The sequence below is a fragment of the Sinohyriopsis cumingii genome, chromosome 3 (genome assembly GCF_028554795.1).
Source record: "Sinohyriopsis cumingii isolate HCF-2022 chromosome 3, ASM2855479v2, whole genome shotgun sequence".
In the NCBI taxonomy this organism is placed as follows: Eukaryota; Metazoa; Mollusca; class Bivalvia; order Unionida; family Unionidae; genus Sinohyriopsis; species Sinohyriopsis cumingii.
Genome location: NC_142963.1, coordinates 29,333,615 through 29,341,210, shown reverse-complemented (window position 1 = coordinate 29,341,210; position 7,596 = coordinate 29,333,615).

The window sequence follows — 7,596 nt, the reverse complement described above, 5'->3', positions numbered from 1 at the left end:
CTTATCTGTCAAATCGCAAAAAAGCCTTCCTCTGAAAATTGCAAAAACTCTAATTGACTTACTTTCAAATCGTAAAATTAAGCCTTCCTGAAAATCGCAAAAACAAAAAAAAAAAACGATCGCGGTGGTGGGGATTGTGTGCCTAGATAGCACCCTCGTTGCTGCTATCAATTAAAAAAAAAAGTTGTATCAAATAATGACAAACCTCGGAGAATCTTATACAGCTAGATTAGCTCGAGAGCGACTAGAAGCAATTAAAAAGTTTCTTCCCGTGAGAGATTCTTTCAGAAAAAAAACTACAAGAACGGCAAGAATCTCAAGTTGAATACGCAGAAAGTACAAAACAGTTTTTTAGATCCGTTACTAAAGTTACTGAAAAAGTCGTAACGGCCATTAAGGAAGATCTTCTTCCAGTATCAAAACAAACTGCTGAACAAACTGAAAAAATATCAGCGAGAACTAAAAAACAAAAAAGATTTTACGCGAGCTTCCAACTGAAATAGCTGCCGCATAACCTCTACCCGTCAGCGAAGAAATCGACAAAATTCGTGCTGAAATAAGTGATATCAAAGATCGTATACCAGCAACAGAAACAGAACAAGCAAGGACCTAATTTGATATACACGATAAATTTACCGAAGAAAGTATTAACATCATAATAAAACTTAAAAACACAGATGCGTTAGCCGAGTTTGCTGTGCAAAGTTATGATAGTCGATAAAAAGTTTTAAACTCCAAATATACCGATGATGTTGTAAGTCGTGATAACTGGTACAAATGGATATTTCATATATACTATGGAGTGGATCAAGCTAGAAACAGTGATACTAGATATATTGCGTTTATTAACGTAATAGATATATATATTTCACGGATACAGCAACCACAATTACAACTTTCTTTACCACAACCATCGCAACAACAGAAAAAACAACCAGAACCTCCTCCACCTCAGCAACAGAAAAAATAAGAACCTTCTCGATCACAATCTTCAGAAGAGTTTTACGATGCGCCTGGCACCGGTGCTACTGGTAGTGGTTTTGCTACAGGAAGTGGTTTTATTACTTGTCCTAACAATATCCTCGATGATGTGCAACGACTAGAAGTTCTCATTGGAGGAAAACGAGCCGGCAATAATTCCAAGGAAATAATTAATGAAGCAGCTGATATCTGTCGACAATTATTTCAATGTGGTATCATGGATATTAGCGTTTACCGGGAACTTATCGATGAACTCGTTGACGACCTTGACTAATTGTCACCATGATTAGATAAATGGCAAGTAATATAAGATTATTGTATACAATAGTCAGCGTGGACCTGTAATGGTTAGAGTAATAAACTCACGATTACCAATCTACAGAGCGATTTACGGAGATGGACTTGGTGATGTTGTTCAGAGATTATTCAGAAGGTTAGCTCCAAAAGTAGCACCTGTTGCAAAACAATTATCGATGAAAGCTTTTGACGTTGTTCGTGAAAAAGCTCCTGGTGCAGTCGTCAACGTTACTGGTAAAGTATATTTGGCAATTAAAGAAAGACTAGCACAATTAATACGCAGACCGCAAGCGGTCCGACTACAACCACCAGTGAAATTACCAAGCACTGAAGTCATGCCTGCAAATGTCAGCAAAATAATAAATCGAGCCGCAAATCAAAAACTAGCGACCTTGATGGATCAGCGGGACAGTGAAGCAGGGAAGAATATTGTTTCAAGTTTGATATCAGGAAGCGGAGTTTCCCGAAGGCGGTAATCCTTGTGTTAGACGAAACTAATTATAATAAAAATGTTTAAACGTATATCCGACACAGCATTTGGTTTGGAAGCACCAGTCCTTAAAGATGAGTCTGTGCGTGATTGGCAATTTTATTCTTATGACGCACGACTACCAAATCAGCGTGGAAGAATTGAATTACAAGTCCATGATACAAGCAGATACTTTTTTACCCACAAAGGATTTTCTTGAGGTAGAAGGTGAAATTATAAAAACAGACGACACTGTGTATGCAAATGAAGTACGAGTTGGTTTTGTCAATAACGGCATCATGGCATTGTTTGATAGCGCCACCTATATGCTCGATGGAAAAAACATCGAGACAATTCAGAAAGACGTTGACGTTGCTACAACAATAATAGGATTGACAAGATACTCTGATGATTATAAGATCAGCCGGCCCCACAATGATGTTTGTGAAAGACAATACTGATACCCCCGACGACAATCAGTATAGTATAAGACGGCCAAGAAACGCTGCCAATAACGCCGACGCTGATGTGTGGCCGGTGGTTCATGGTGGTAATCCAGAATTTAACCTAGGATCTGCAACACTCCGATCAATGCTGGGGGAAGGTCGTAGAAATTTTTCATGCGCAATTCCACTGTCACATATCTTTGCATTTTGTAGAAATGTTAGAAAAGTTATCTTTGGAGCTAAACACACTGTTGTTCTTATGAGAAAGACTACCGACAATGATGCTGTCTGGAGACCTGTTGGTGACGCTAGTAAAGTAATACTGACAAAACTTTCGTTGTGGATGCCGGTAATGACTCCAACGATCGCAGAAGAACAGCGACTATTATCTTTTATGGACACAGGTGGTAGATCACTACTGTCATGGTTGACAACAACAACGGATAGTATAGAAGCTAATATTAATGGACAGTTTACATGGCACATAGCATCACAGCAAAATGTTTTTGCACCACGACATACATTGGTTGCTTTTCAGGACGCTAATCGATTAAACTCACAAACTCATACCCATATGATATTTGACAGACTTGGTGTTACCGAGGTTTCTTTATGTATAAACAGACAACAAGAACCGACAGAAAACATACTACTGAATTATGAACAAAATCGTATAGCACGTGTAATCCATCGGCTAATGACGTTTATGGGGCGCGATCAAAACGTAGATACCGGTTTACAAATTTCACAGTTGGATTTTAAAAATCGAAATCCGATCTATTACTTTTCGCTGGAGCATCTTGACTTATCCAGACAATCTGTCGTTGATATACACTTCAGAGCCAGCGTGAATACAGGTGCTGGTGGTGTTAATTATAGATCAGTCGCGGTTATACTCGGCGACAAGGCAATGTTACTTGAAGGTGCTGGTGGAAAAATGCGAATCGTTGATGCACCAGTAGAAAATATGTAACTAGCGGTGATTTAAAAGCACGAGTATAATCAGAAAATGTCATCATATCATCATATTAGTGTCATACTGACTCCTGGTCAGATTAAGAAACTTCAAACTGCATCAGTTAAAAAAACAAGAACTACAGTAACGCTACAAAATCAGTCAGATTACAGGCGGTCAAAATAAATTATCGTTGACAGGCCGCCAACTTAAAAATCTTAATAAAGCCAAACTATCCCGAACTGGAATACGACTTGAACTTTCCGCCGGAGCCATCAGCGACGCAGTTAAAACAGGCGGTATATTTCCACTTCTCGCGGAAATATTAGCATTGATAGCCGCTGAAGCTCCAGCCGTTAGTAGTGAATGGGGGCGATATAGCGTCAAGGGGACTTTAATGTTAAACTAGGAGGGTTGTACCCTGGCGTCTATGTAAATTTAACATGGAGCAAAGTTAGTTTGTACCCTGGCGTCAAGGAGAATTTAACATGGGAATAGATTGTGGGACTGTATAGCGTCAAGGGAAATTGAACATAGTGGGACTGTATAGCGTCAAGGGAAATTGAACATGGTGGGACTGTATAGCGTCAAGGGAAATTTAGCATGGGAAATTTAACATGGCGGGTCTGTATAGCGTCAAGGGAAATTTAACATTTTTTTAAAGAAAAAAGAAAAAAAGAAATGTAGGCATGAAAGGGAATCTCTTTTCGAGGCATTGGAGTGGCCCTGAAAAGGGCCTTTGGTTTTATGTTAACATATCATACTGTTAACATAGAGGGCATCTCTGAGGTCTCCTTCTTGTCCTTAAACTTTGTCTCACTTCTGGACCGTAGATCATCACTCTCTTTAAACAGCCTTGTCTTTCTACGTAGATTCTTCTTTTCCACACACAGGTATCCGTCCTCTTGACAATGACCCACGAGGATCGGACGTACATGGGTAAGTCAGTTCTAAACAGCATTGAAGAGACGAGAGTTGAGGATGCTACGTCCGTCCACATCTTGGTGACGAGAACAGGCGAAGGAATGCAGCGAATTGTGATTATTTATTGGGAGAGGGAGGATTGAAACGGATTGAGTTCATTGACCAATCCAAACACGCGTTACAAAATTCAGTCACCATTCGTCCAATCGTAAAAGAGCAGTCCGTAACCTCACATTCCCTATATAGAGGCACTAGCGTTTGTGCGCAGTCAATCTATGCGACACAGTGAGCATAAACATGGCGCAAACTTAGAAGACAATGAATTGGTGTGCACCGACCGTGGAGACTACCCAAGGGAGCCCGGACTTACTTCCAGAAGAGGTGAATTGGGATTTTGTGGATTTTCTTTCGCAAGAATTTGTTCCGGAACCAGTACCTTCGCCACCTTCTCCTTTTTTACCACACGTGGAGAATTTTAAACAGAGACAAAAAGAAGAATTGAGAAATTTATACAACGGCAAAAGGAAGCGGAACAAGCTTTTCTCCTACAACAACAAGAAGAAGAGGTAAGAAAGAAACAACAAGAAGAAGCAGCCAAGAAACAAGAGGGTGAAAGTTAAACGGTTACGGTACTGTTAGACATTTTAGCGGAGTTAAGAAGTCTGAAACAAATGTATCAGACTTCTTTATTACGACCAAAGAGAAAAAGACCTTCCCGAGCTAAACAATCCAACCCTGTGACAACACCTACCATACCACCCTTAATAATTTCTACCAAATCATCGTCATCGACAGTACGCAGTCCAGAAGTAGGCCTTGGCCGTGGCAAAGGCTTAAGACAGTTAAAGTTGATTGCTTCCTAAGTTTGTTGTTTAAAACCCACCAAGACCCAAAGGCCCTTTTCAGGGCCACCCATGTCTCTCGAAAAGAGATAGTATTTCAATGGCCAATATCAATTAAAACTCAAAATCCCTTTTTTACCCCTATAGTACGTGTGAATGATTGCGTGCATGAGTGTAGATTCTTATTCTAAAAATCAAAACCAAGAGACACTTACTTTTTATAGACTTTTTATTCTGGTACAAATTTTACAATCTAATTCACAACACCACATAGCACTTTAAAAGGTTCATAGGCTTCTTGTTCTTTGTCTGTCTTCACTCTCTCTTTTTTTTTTTTAAATGTCTTCACTTTCACAGCTTTTTCCTCTTCTTCATCCTCACTTTCTTCCCTTCTTTTTTTCCCTCTTGTTTCTGTTTCTTCACCTGTCTTCTTTCTTCCTCTTCTTCCTGTCCATCACTTCCCTCTTCTTTTTCTTGCTCCTGTTGTTTCTTAGGGCAATCTGGAGACCAATGTCATTTTTCTTGACAATGATAACAGGTATCTTGACTTTTGTCTCTTTTAGCCCCTGTTTTGCTTTTTTGACGGTCTGGACACTCTGAAGACCAATGCCCTTTCTTCTGACAGATATAGCAAGTATCTTGACTTTTATCGCGAAAGGAGAGTGAATAGTCCTTCGACTGGTCTAAAGAAAATTTTCTGATGACCCCTCGCAAAGCTCTGATGAAAAGTTCGATCTGTGTAGTCTCGTCCATCGTTCTGATCGGTTTGAGAGTGAAATGAATAGTGGAAGGACAAGACACACACCCTTTATATACTCTGGTCTGTCATGGCTATAAAGTAACCCATGGTGTTTAAACTTCAGTCATTTGACTTTTTGCAGTTAAGATGAAACGATCCAATCCAATTGAGAAGAAAGTAAGAGGCAGAAACGTGATCTATCACCTCGTACCATTGCTGAAGTCTTGGCACAAATTCATGCCAGTGATTTTGAAGAGGACATGAGTGAACCAGAATCCAAACCCAGAGAGTCTGCACCTAGCCCAAGTTCACCAGTCAACCCTGAAAAGTACTATTACATTCGAGAGACGGGAAAGCGCTCCGCTAGAAAATTTAGAACCACGGCTTACAAATACACGGTGAAGTTTAAAGATTTCAAGTCCGAAGTAACCTTGGAGAAAGCAGAAGGGTTCATCACCGAGATGTGGGATTATTTGCTCACCACACTCTAGCAACAATGTCAACCCAAAGAATACGATCGCTTGAGACTCTCCATACAACACGACGGCTTGAAATCCCCTGTTTAGATCCAGTTTAGCAGCCCTGCAGAATTGACCGCTTCCAAAGTCATGGACAAGATTCAACACGTGTAACAATCTAATGACCAATTTGACATCACCGATGGAAAAGCCACACTGGACATGACCCACGTCTCTCCTCCTCAAGGGACTGGACGCAAAAAGGTCTTTTTGGTGAACGATCTTCGCAGCATTAAGCGTAGCCTCGTCCAAATTCACAATTCTCAAGACCAGATGTGTTTAGCCCGTGCCATCCTGGTGGGACGAACCTACGCCAACAAGAACGACACGGTAGAATGGAAAAGAACCTGGAAAACTATTCAACAATCCGACCGAGCCAAACAACGAAATAAAGCAGAACTGCTGTTACAACAGGCCGGTCTGTCCAAAGACACACCCTGTGGCATTCCAGAATTGCAAAAATTGCAAGATACCCTAGCTCCAAGATACACATTGAAAGTGTACCCTCAAGAAGTGCGCGGACCTCTGTTGTTTCGAGGCCAAGACTTTAAGGACGCAAAATACATTCACGTCTATCATCACGATGAAAATTTCAATGCCATTACCAGTATCACCGCATTCCTGGGATACAGTTATTACTGTGAGAAATGTGACTATGGCTATAACAATCGAGAGCAAGACAAACATTGTGGATCGAAATGCTCAGGTTGTTTGGCTTCTCAACCCTGTCTGGACGAAGGACAAGAACGAGTGCATTGCCCTGCTTGTCAGCGCACGTTTGTCAGCCCTGCCTGTTACCAACAACATCTCAAGACACACGGTTCACAGCAGAAATGTGCTTGTCAACTCCTGAGATTGTGCCCTACGTGTGGACAAGGCATACGTACCAGTACTACCAAGGCACACGTATGTCCAGGAAAGATAAAATGTCACGTTTGTCACCGAATCGTGGACTTGGAACATCAATGCTACATGCAAAAATATCAGCCCCAACAAGAGAAAGAGGATGATAACAAGAAGAAAGGCAATTTCATCTTTTTCGATTTCGAATGCATGCAAGAGACTGGCATTCACATTCCTAATTTCTGTGTGGCTCATCGAGCGTGTGAGAAGTGCATTCAAGAACCTATCTTCAGTCATTGCCCTCACTGCAGCAAGATTCCTGGAGGACGTGAAAAAATCTTTCGGGGACCGAACACGCTAGCCGATTTCGCCCGATGGGTCCTAGACCCCATCGACAAGACGTGGAGCCAAGAGGACATCGAATGTTACGGAGATTGTCATCGTCATGCTGCGATGATGGCTCACAATTTCTCCAGATACGATGGACAGTTTCTTCTCAGATACTATACGGAACATGGTACCGAACGTCCTAAAGTCACTTTGAACGGAGCCAAACTCATTTTCATGCAAGTGGGACAAGTA